Source organism: Columba livia, unplaced genomic scaffold (genome assembly GCF_036013475.1).
Source record: "Columba livia isolate bColLiv1 breed racing homer unplaced genomic scaffold, bColLiv1.pat.W.v2 Scaffold_105, whole genome shotgun sequence".
In the NCBI taxonomy this organism is placed as follows: domain Eukaryota; kingdom Metazoa; phylum Chordata; class Aves; order Columbiformes; family Columbidae; genus Columba; species Columba livia.
The window spans coordinates 1,234,359-1,246,588 of NW_027043010.1; the positions used below are offsets into that span (position 1 = coordinate 1,234,359).

Sequence of the window (12,230 nt, forward strand, 5' to 3'; positions counted from 1 at the left end):
GATTGTGACATACACACTCTGTCCAATGGTGTTTGTGACACACACGCTGTGCATTGGGGTTTGTGACAGAGACGATGTCCAATGGGGTTTGTGACACACACACTCTGTACAATGGTTCTTGTGACAAACACGCTGTCCAATGAGGTTTGTGAAACACACAATCTGTCCAATGGGGTTCGTGACACACACGCTGTCCAGTGGGGTTTGTGAGTCACACACTGTCCAATAGGGTTTGTGACACACACACGCTATCCAATTGGGTTTGTGACACACACACTTTCAAATGGGGTTTGTGACACACACGCTGTCCAATGGGGATTGTGACACACACACGATGTCCAATGGTGTTTGTGACACGCACACTTTCAAATGGGTTTTGTGACACACACACTTTCCAGTGGGGTTTATGACACACAAATGCTGTCCCATGGGTTTTCTGACACACACACTGACCAATTGGTTTGTTACACACACACTGTCCAATGGTCCTGTGACGGACAGGCTGTCCAATGGGTTTGTGACACACACTCTGATCAGGAGGGTTTGTGACACACACACGCTATCCAATGGGGTTTGTGACACACACACTGTCCAATCATCTCTGTGACACACATGCTGTCAAATGGGGTTTGTGACACACACACTCTGTCCAATGGGGTTTATGACACACACACTCTGTCCAATGAGTTTTGTGACAAACACACTGTCCGGGAGGGGTTCTGCCGCACACGCTGTCCCATATGGTTTGTGACACGCAAACTCTGCCCAATGGTTCTTGTGACACACACGCTGTCCAATGGGGTTTGGGAAACACACAATCTGTCCAATGGGGTTCGCGACAAACACGCTGTCCTGTGGGGTTTGTGACAAACACACTGTCTAATATGGTTTGTGACACACACACACTATCCAATGGGGTTTGTGACACACACACTCGGTCCAATGGTACTTGTGACACACACACTGTCCAATGGGGACTGTGACACACACACTCTTTCCAATGGTGTTTGTGACAGACACGCTGTGCATTTGAGTTTGTGACACACACACTGCCCAATGGTGTTTGTGACACACATTCTGTCCAATGGGTTTTGTGACACACACTCTGTCCAGTGGGCTTGTGACACACAAACGCTGTCCAATGGGGATTGTGAAACACACACTTTCCAATGGGATTTGAGACACACACACGCTATCCAAAGGGGTTTGTGACACAGACACTGTCCAATGATGTTTGTGACACACACGCTCTTAAATGGGGTTTCTGACACACACACTGACCAGGGGGGTTTGTGACACACACAGGCTGTCCAATGGGGATTGTGACACACACGCTGTCCAATGGGGTTTATACCACACACACTCTTTACAATGGGGTTTGTGACAAACACACTGCCCAATGGGGATTGTGACACACAAGATGTCCAATGGGGTTTGTGAGACACACACTCTGTCCAGTGGTTCTTGTGACACACATGCTGTGCAATGGGGTTTGTGAAACACACAATCTGTCCAAAGGGTTCGTGACACAATGGGGTTCGTGACACACATGCTGTCCAGTGGGGTTTGTGACACACACACTTTCCAATAAGGTTAGAGACACACGCACACATTCCAATGTGGTTTGAGACACACACACGCTATCAAAAGGGGTTTGTGACACAGAAACTGTCTAATGGTGTTTGTGACACAAACGCTGTCAAATGGGGTTTCTGAGAGACACAGTGAACAGGGGGGTTTATGACACACACACGCTGTCCCATGGGGTTTGTGAAAAACACACGCAGACCAGTTGGGTTTGTTACACGCACACTGTCCAATGGTGTTTGTGACACCCATGCTGTCCAATGGGGTTTGTGACACACACACTTTCCAATGGGCTTTGTGACACAAAACCGCTATCCAATGGGGTTTGTGAAACAGACACTGTCCAATGGTCTTTGTGACACACATGCTGTCCAATGGGGTTTGTGACAGACACTGTCCAATGGGATTTCTGACACACACGCTGTCCAATGGGGATATTGACACACATGCTGTCCATCGGGGTTTATGCCACAGACACTCTGTCCAATGGGGTTTGTGACAAACACACTGTCCAGGGGTGTTTGTGACGCACACTCTGTCCAATGAGGATTGTGACACACACGCTGTCCAATGGGGTTTGTGAAACATACAATCTGTCCAATGGGGTTCGTGACACACACGCTGTCCAGTGGGGTTTGTGCCACACACACTGTTCAATAGGGTTTGTGACACAAACACGCTAACCAATGCGGTTTCTGACACACACACTTTCTAAAGGGATTTGCGACACACACGCTATGCAAGGGGTTTTGTGAAATGCACACTGTCTAATGGGGATTGTGACACACACACTATACAATGGGGTTTGGAACACACACACGCTGTCCCATGGGTTTTCTGAAACACACGCAGAGCAATTGGGTTTGTTACACAGACACTGTCCAATGGTTTTTGTGACACGCATGCTGTCCAGTGGGGTTTGTGACTACACACACTTTCCATTGGAGTTTGTGACACACACACGCTGTCCAATGGGGTTTGTGACACAAACAATGTCCAATGGTGTTTGTGACACACATGCTGTCAAATTGGTGCCGCGACTGAGAGACGGGGACGCAACTTGATGCAAGCTAGGTGTCCGCTTTATTGTATGGCAAACATACATTTATATAGTCTAAGGCACACATGTTTCATGCTGATTGGCTAATCACTTTAACAGACATTAAGCTAGCTAAGGCGGGAATCTTAGTCAGGCAGTGTTCGCATGGTAACAAGATCGTTATCTCGTAGTCACAAGCTGTCCCCCGCTCCAGGGCTCCAGGGCCCAGGCACCCCCACCGACCACAAGCTCCCCGCCTCCAAGTCGCCTCACAACTACCGCAACACTTAACTTTATTCATACAGCAAACTAGCCTATTAACTCCAAATACAGAAAAATAACTCATCAACTCTAAATTCAGACAACCCACATCTCCCCCTTTTTGTTTTAATTAACTGACCCTCCCAAGGTCGGCAAACGACCAACTCGAGGACATCTTACTAACAGCTCCGTACTGGGGGTTTTCGTAATTTCTTTCTGATCTTGGTCCGCTCCTTGCTGCACGAGGAAAATCTTGTTCATTGAAGCAGTTATTGATTTTTGCAAGCATTGTAACACACATGGGATTACTATTAATAATGCTCATTTGAATGTCTTTGGCACATTCAATCTTAGAATATAAAATGTCCACAGACCTTTGTGCTACAATTTTCCCCCAATCGTCAGAATAATAATCATACCGGGGAGAATATTCTGTCTCTCTACCTGTTATCAATAACACCTGAACTGTATTCCACTCAATTGTTAGGCAGTTATCACACCAGTGTCCTACTGTATGGCGATTTAGCCACTGTGATTTTCCACAATTAGCACAAATTCTACAAATCCACGGATTACATTTTTCACATTGGGGACACTTAAGCTCCCATTCGTTAACCTCTGGAACAGAGTTCATTCAATTATTGATCGGTAGTGTCTTCTATGTCAGTCGCAGGATCAGGACCAGGAATGTCTTCAGGAGGCTGCTGCAGTGTCTCTCGAAAAGGTCTCACATTTTTAGCTGGGATCCAGCGGGGACCTCTTTCTGTGGAAACACAAGCATAACCTCTTCCCCACGTGACAAGGGGATAGGGTCCCATTATCTTACCTGTTTCGGGGTCCCGGATCAATACTGGCGGCTTAATCTTGGGTTCAAAAAGGGTGTTTGTGCTAAAATGACGAACTACTGGAGGATTGCTGTCTAATAGGGAACAATTCAAAAAAATTAAAAACATACAAGACTTTCTGTATTCGCTCCTCTGGTGTAGCAGCCCCTATTCCCCCTTTTTGTTTTAATAACAGGCGTTTTAAGGTTTGGTGAGATCGTTCTATCAAAGCTTGTCCTATAGGAGAGTGAGGGATACCTGTAACATGTGATATACCCCAAGAGGCAAAAAAGGTAGTTAAGGTTTTAGATACATATGCGGGGCCATTGTCAGTTTTAATTTGAGAGGGTACCCCTAAAGTAGCAAAAGCGCGCATTAGATGTTTTTGCACATCACGTGCTTTTTCTCCTATATGACAGGAAGCAAATAACATTCCTGAAAATGTATCAATAGAGCAATGAACAAACTTTAAACGACCAAATTCAGCAAAATGAGTGACATCTGTTTGCCAGAGTTGAAGGCTCTGTAGCCCTCTGGGGTTAACTCCTTCTGCTATAGAAGGGAAAGAGTGCCTTTGACAATCACGACACACCGCAATGATATTATGGGCTTGTTGTATAGTGAGGTCAAATTGACGCTTAAGGCCTGCAGCGTTTTGATGAAAAAAGGAGTGGCTGAGTTTAGCTTGCGCTAATCGATCTGGTAACACCTGCACCGGTAGCGTAAGCAAATCCGCTTGTCGGTTCCCTTCTGCAATAAAACCAGGTAGAGAAGTATGAGATCGAACATGCATAATAAAATAAGGGTGAAGACGGGAATTTAACAGAAAGATGAGTTCTTGTAACAAATTAAACAGTGCCGTATGAGAAACATCTCGTAGCACAGAAGCTTCTGCTCGGCTAACAATTCCTGCAACATAAGCAGAATCAGTGATTATATTGAGAGGAATAGACCATTTTCGAAACACTCGAACAACTGCAGACAATTCTACTATTTGAGGAGAACCCTGTACAGTCTCTACATCTGAGTTCCACTGTTCTTGATGATCATCCCACCAAAGGATAACAGACTTGTGAGATTTGCCAGACCCATCTGTGAATACAGTGAGGGCTTGTAAAGGCTGGTCACTCCGCTTTGGAATAGGTAAAAGGTGGAAATCGATGCTTAACAATTTGTGAGAAGGCGGATGAGAAGTGAGTTGGCCTGCATAGCCAGTTAGAGCTATGCCTAGTGCATCTGATTGTTGTTGTAACCATTGCAAGTAAACACTTGTTACCGGCATACATATGAGGGCGAAGTCCGTGCCTGCCAGGGTAAGTAATCGCTGTCGAGCCCTGATGATTAAAGATGCAAACATCTCATGTTGGGTAGAAATCGTCTTTGTGGCTTGGTTAGGTAAAAAAATCCATTCAATGATCAGTAAAGGGTCCGTTTTCTGGCAGTCCCATTGGAAAATAAGTGCATGAGGCTGTCTAGCAGGGTTAAGGATGATTAATTGAAAAGGCAATTCTGGTTCCCATCGATGCGCTTGTCTGGAGGCGATCGCTGCCGCAGCTTTATGCAAGGAAGTTATGGCTTCAGGACTGAGAGTTCGCGGAGCGTTTAAGTCCGAGCTTCCTTTAAGCATTTCGAATAAGGGACGAAGATCCGCATTAGTGATTCCTAACAATGGTCTGACCCAATTGATTGTACCCAGCAGTTTTTGCATGTCATGTAAATTCTTTACATTCGCCTGTATCTGTAAGGGTTGCGGGGTAACAGTCTGAGCCCTTATACGCCATCCTAAGTATTTCCAAGGTGGCATTTTTTGAATTTTTTCTGGTGCAATACAGAGGTCTGCTGACTTTACAGCAGCCACGACAAGGGCTACAGCTTCCTCCATGACTTCATGGTGCTGTGCTGCCACTAGAATGTCATCCATATAATGATATAACAATGCAGCAGGTACTGCAGTTCTGACAGGACTAAGTATTTTTGCTACATACCATTGGCATATTGTAGGGCTATTTTTCATTCCCTGCGGTAGCACAACCCACTGATATCTTTGCAAAGGATCTTGCATGTTGACGCTTGGTACAGAAAAGGCAAATTTAGGGGCATCGTCTGGATGCAATGGAATGTTGAAAAAACAATCTTTGAGGTCTATGATGGTTAAATGCCAATCTCTAGGGATCATGGCGGGTGACGGAAGCCCAGGTTGCAGGGCCCCCATGTCTTCCATAGCGTCATTAATTTTTCTGAGGTCATGGAGCAAGCGCCACTTGCCAGTCAGTTTTTTAATAACAAAAATAGGCGAGTTCCAAGGACTCGTAGAGGGTACAATATGTCCCATAGATAGTTGTTCATTAACTATTTCTTGGAGGGCGTGAAGTTTTTCCAGCGGCAGGGACCATTGATCAATCCAAATAGGAGTATCTGTTTTCCAAGTTAACTTTAGGGTTTCACGCCCCTCAATGGCCCCACCTAAAAATGTGTCTGGATAGACATCCCCCACTGGGATAACACATCACGCCCCCACAAGACCATAGGTACTGGTAAGATAAACGGTTTGACTGAGGCAACTTGTCCTTCTGAATTTTGAACTTGTATTATTTCTGCGCTTTGGCGGCTAGCTCCACACCCCCCAGTTCCTGCTAATGTCTGAGAGATATCAGCTAAAGGCCACCTAGAAGGCCACTTTGCTTGAGAAATAACGGTGACATCTGCACCTGTATCAATAATTCCACTTAACACGACTTTTTGACCTTTGCGAATGAGGGTGCATCGACATATAGGACGTTTTTGTGAGATGGCTTGAACCCATAAAATTAGTGGTTCTCCCGTAGATCCAAAACTTCCCTGTCTCTGTGGGAGCAATTGGTCAGGGATTGGGACATAGTCTTCCTTAGGGATCAGTATCAATTGAGCGACACGACTTCCCTCTGGCACTGTACAAGGAGGAAACGGGGTCCAGGCCATAATTTTGATTTCTGAATTACTGTCAGGATCAATTACTCCGGGCAATACAAAAAGCCCTGACAGAGTGGTGGACGATCTTCCTAATAATAAAGCCTGCGTTCGAGGGGGCAAAGGACCTGCAATTTTGGTAGGCAGTAAGTGAACAGAGGAATCAAGTAGCGTTACTGTGTGGGCGGTTGCCAGGTCCAGGCCGGTGCTCCCTGCTGTTGCTGGGCGGAGACTGGAAACACTCCTGTTTCCCCCCCCGGCGTTTGTGGGGGCGCCGGTCGCGGAACTTGTGTCTGTGCGCGCCGCGGTCCCGCGCTCTGCGATCGGTTTCCCTGTATGGGGCGCCCTTGAGAGTCGTATTTAGATCGACATTGGTTAGCATAGTGGCGCCCTTTTTGGCACTTAGGACAAACTCCAGGTATTTGGGGTCGTTTCCCAGAATTGGCACTAAAGCAATCTTTTTTAAGGTGTCCCGGTTTTCCACACCCATAGCAGTTTCGCTGTGGGTCGGCGCCCATCGGGCCGTGCATGGCCGCAAAAGCAGCAGCCATGGCCTCATATTTATGATCCATAGTGCCAATTCTATTACAGGCTTCCATCATTTCAATTAAGGTAGGGTTTTGATTTGGGAGAGACTTTAAGAGCTTTTTACAATCGGCGTTAGCGTTTTCCACAGCCAGTTTAAGGAGTAAAATCTCCCGAGCCTGTACGTTATCAACTTGCCGCTCTAAGGCTTGTTTTAATCTATCCATAACTTGCATATACGGCTCTCGGGGCTCTTGGGTGATATTAGTAAACGCTTTCTGAGGCTTTTGAGAATCAGGAACTTTCAATAAGGCCTTTTTCGCTTCCTCCCGGACCGCTTCTAAGGCTTCTCGGGGGATATCCCTTGCCTGGCCAGCTGGGTCTGCATGTTGCCCAGTCCCAGTGAGATGTTCTAAGGTTAAGGCAGCTAGGGCAGCATTCGCGTGTCCTGCATAACCCAGCAAAACTGTCTGCAATCCCGTTCTCCATTGAGACTCCCACATTGTATATTGTGTTGGGGTTAATAACAATCGCGCGAGAGATTTTAAATCATGTGGGGTCATGACATATGTATCGAATACAGAAGATAAAAGGCTTGCAAAATAAGGGGAAGACAACCCATGCTCGGTAACCGTATGGCGCAACTCCTTAATTACCGAAAAAGAAAGAGCTTCCCACTGAGCTTGAGCCCTCCCCCGTCCTTGGTATATAACGGGGGCTACTATAGTTCTGGCTATTTCCAACTCCCCCTCGTTTATCGCTTGGCGCTTAATCTTTCCCCAAACCTCATGAGGATCAGGGGGAAAAAGATCAGGTTCCTTTTCAGGGTAAATCGGACCCGGGTCAAAGGGATCACCCTCCGGGGGATATCCAGCAGCACAAGCTAACGGTGGCGCAGAGGGTTCCGCCCCACCAGCGATTATAGAAGGGCAGGGGGGAGGTGACTGAGCTCCCTCCTCGGAGCCTCGCTGATTTTGCTCTTGTGCCTTTATGGTTTCAAAGATTTTTCTCCAACTGGGGAGCATATACTGCGCTTCCTCATCTCCTGAGGTGGCTGCGTCCCATAACTTTACCCCCACATCGTCCCAAAGTTCACGCGTAAAAATAGAAGAAGCAGTCACCGCGGGGATCTTAACCTGCACCCATTTAAGGATTAACTTAAGATCTTGTTCCGAAAGAGTCTTTTTCCCATGCTTCTTAAGTAGAGCTTTCATAGGCTCATAAACGTCTCTCTCAGGGGAAGACTTTTGATTCCCCATTTTGCTAGTTTCCCGCAGCTCACCTCTCGTTCCAGACGGAGGGATTGTTTGGCCGGCCGGCTTATCCTGCTTCCTTTCAGCAGCTCATTCCACGTTCTGCGGGACTCGCGACATGCCACCAGGTAGGCAGTTTTTCAATCCTCGGCGGTTTCGTCGCTGACGATCACGTCGGAGGTCACCAATTTGCCGCGACTGAGAGACGGGGACGCAACTTGATGCAAGCAAGGTGTCCGCTTTATTGTATGGCAAACATACATTTATATAGTCTAAGGCACACATGTTTCATGCTGATTGGCTAATCACTTTAACAGACATTAAGCTAGCTAAGGCGGGAATCTTAGTCAGGCAGTGTTCGCATGGTAACAAGATCGTTATCTCGTAGTCACAAGCTGTCCCCCGCTCCAGGGCTCCAGGGCGCAGGCACCCCCACCGACCACAAGCTCCCCGCCTCCAAGTCGCCTCACAACTACCGCAACACTTAACTTTATTCATACAGCAAACTAGCCTATTAACTCCAAATACAGAAAACTAACTCATCAACTCTAAATTCAGACAACCCACAAATTGGGTTTGTGACACAGACGCTGTCCAATGGGGTTTGTGACACACACACTAACCAGAGGGGTTTGTGACACACACAGGCTGTCCAATGGGGTTTGTGAAATACACGCTTACCAATTGGGTTTGTTACACAAACACTGTCCAATGGTTTTTGTGACACACATGCTGTCCAATGGGGTATGTGACACACAAACTTTCCAATGGGGTTTGTGACACACACACGCTATCCAATGGGGTTAGTGACACAGACACACTGTCCAATGGTGTTTGTCACTCACACGCTGTCAAATGGGGTTTGTGACCCAAACACTGACAAGGGGGGATTGTGACACACACGCTGTCCAATGGCATTTATGACATATACACTCTGTCCAATGGGTCTTGTGACACACACGCTGTCCAAAGGGGTTCGTGACATACACGTTGTCCAGTGGGGTTTGTGACACACACACTGTCCAATAGGGTTTGTGACACACTCACTCTATCCAAAGGGGTTTGTGACACACACACTTTCTAATGGGATTTGTGACACAAATGCTATACAATGGGTTTGTGAAACAAACACTGTCCAATGGGGATTGTGACGCAGGCGCTGTCCAATGCGGATTGTGATATGCACACTGTCCCATTGGGTTTGTGAAATACACACGCTATCCAAAGGTGTTTGTGACACGCACACTTTCTAATGGGGTTCGTGACACACACAGGCTGTCCAATGGGTTTGTGACATACACGCTGTCCAATTGCATTTGTGACACACAGTGTCCAATGGGGTTTCTGACACACACACTGTCCGATGGGGATTGTGACACACATGCTGTCCAATGGGGTTTATGCCACACACACTCTGCCCAATGGGGTTTGTGACAAACACACTGTCCAGGGGTGTTTGTGACACACACGCTGTCCAATGGGGATTGCGACACACACACTGTCCAATGGGGTTTTTGACACACACGCTCTGTCCAATGGTTCTCGTGACACACACGCTGTCCAATGGGGTTTGTGAAACACACAATCTGTCCAATGGTGTTCGTGACAAACACGCTGTCCAATGGGGTTTGTGACACACACACTTTCTAATAGGGTTTGTGACACACACACGTTATCCAATGGGGTTTGTGACACACACACTTTTTAATGGGGTTTGTGACACGTACACTTTCCAATTGGTTTGTGACACACACAATTTCCAATGGGGTTTGTGGCACACACACACTGTCCCATGGTTTTTATGACACACACGCTGACCAGTTGGGTTTGTTGCACACACACTTTGCAATGGTGTTTGTGACACACACACGATGTCCTAAGGGGTTTGTGACAAACGCACTGTTCAGGGGGGTTTGTGACGCACACGCTGTCCAATGCGGTTTGTGACACACACACTTTCCAAGGGGCCTGTGAAGCACAAACTTTCCAATGGGATTTGTGACACACACAGGCTGTCCAATGGGGTTTGTGACACACACGCAGACCAATGGTGTTTGTGACACACATGCTGTCAAATGGAGTTTGTGACACACACATTGACAAGGGGATTTGTGACACACAGAGGCTGTGCAATGGTGTTTGTGACACACACGCTGTCCAATGGGATTTCTGATACACACTGTCCAATGGGGTTTCTGACACACATGCTGTCCAATGGGGATTGTGACACACACGCTGTCCAAAGGGGATTGTGACACTCAGAGTCTCTACAATGGGTCTTGTGACACGCACGCTGTCAAATGGGGTTCGTGACACACACGCTGTTGAGTGGGGTTTGTAAAAAACACGCTGTCCAATAGGTTTGTGACACACACACGCTATCCAATGGGGTTTGTGACACACACACTTTCCAATGGGGTTTGTGACACACACACGCTGTCCCATGGGTTTTATGACACACACACTGAACAGTTGGGTTTGTTACACACACACTGTCGTATGGTGTTTGTGGCACAAACGCTGTCCAATGGGTTTTGTGACACACACACTGACCTGGAGGGTTTGTGACACACACACGCTATCCAATGGGTTTGTGACACACACAATGACCTGGAAGTTTTGTGACACACACACGCTGTCCAATGGGGTTTGTGACACACACACTGTCCAATGGTGTTTCTGACAGACACGCTGTCAAATGGGGTTTGTGACACACACACTGAACAGGGGGGTTTGTGACACACACAGGTTGTCCAATGGGGTTTGTGACACACACGCTGTCCAATGGGGATTGTGAAATACACGCTGACCAATGGGGACTGTGACACACACACGCTGTCCAATAGGGTTTGTCACAAACACACTGTACAATGGCGATTGTGACACACACACTGTCCAATGGTGTTTGTGACACACACGCTGTCCAGTGGGGTTTGTGACACACACAGTCTGTCAAATGGTTCTTGTGACACACTCGCTGTCCAATGGGATTTGTGACACACACAAACTGTCCAATGGGTATTGTGACATACACACGCTGTCCAATGGGGTTAAGACGCACACGCTGTCCAATGGGGTTTGTGAAACACACAAGCTGTCCAATGGAGATCATGACACACACGCTGTCCTGTGGGTTTTGTGACACACACACTGTCTAATAGGTTTTGTGACACACACACACTATCCAAGGGGGTTTGTGAAACACACACTTTCTAATGGAGTTTGTGACACACACGCTATCCCATCGGTTTTGTGACACACACACTGTTCAATGGGATTGTGACACACACACCCTATCCAATGGTGTTTTTGACACACACGCTGTGCATTGGGTTTTGTGAAACAGACACTGTCCACTGGGGATCGTGACATACGTACTCTATCCAATGGGGTTTGTGATAAGCTCACTTTCCAATGGGGTTTGTGAAACACACACTTTCCAATGGGGTTTGTGACACACACATGGTTTCCCATGGGGTTTTTGACACACACGCAGACCAATTGGGTTTGTTACACAAACTCTCTCCAGTGGTGTTTGTGACACTCATGCAGTCCAAAGGGTTTTGTAACATACACTCTGTCCAATGGGATTGTGACACACACACTGACCAGGGGGGTTTGTGTCACACACAGGCTGTCCACTGAGGTTTGTGACACACACACTGTCCAAAGGGGTTTGTGACACACACACTGTGCAGTGGGCATTGCCACACACACACGCTGTACAGGGGTTTGTGACACACACGCTGTCCAGTGTTGATTGTTAACACACAAATTGAGCAGGGGGGTTTGTGA

The 12,230-nt window shown here is 47.1% G+C and overlaps 1 long non-coding RNA gene across 2 annotated transcripts; it reads right to left on the reverse strand.

Annotated features, from left to right (window-relative positions):
- Positions 1–3,038: 3,038 nt before the first annotated feature.
- On the reverse strand, positions 3,039–9,005 carry LOC135577605 (uncharacterized). Of its 2 annotated transcripts, none has more exons than XR_010469322.1 (2): positions 8,465–9,005; positions 3,039–3,650 (listed from the first exon to the last, which is right to left on the reverse strand). It is a non-coding gene; the product is annotated as an uncharacterized LOC135577605 (long non-coding RNA). The 2 variants fall into 2 exon arrangements; XR_010469321.1 differs by lacking the exon at positions 8,465–9,005 and adding an exon at positions 4,988–8,456.
- Positions 9,006–12,230: the final 3,225 nt, after the last annotated feature.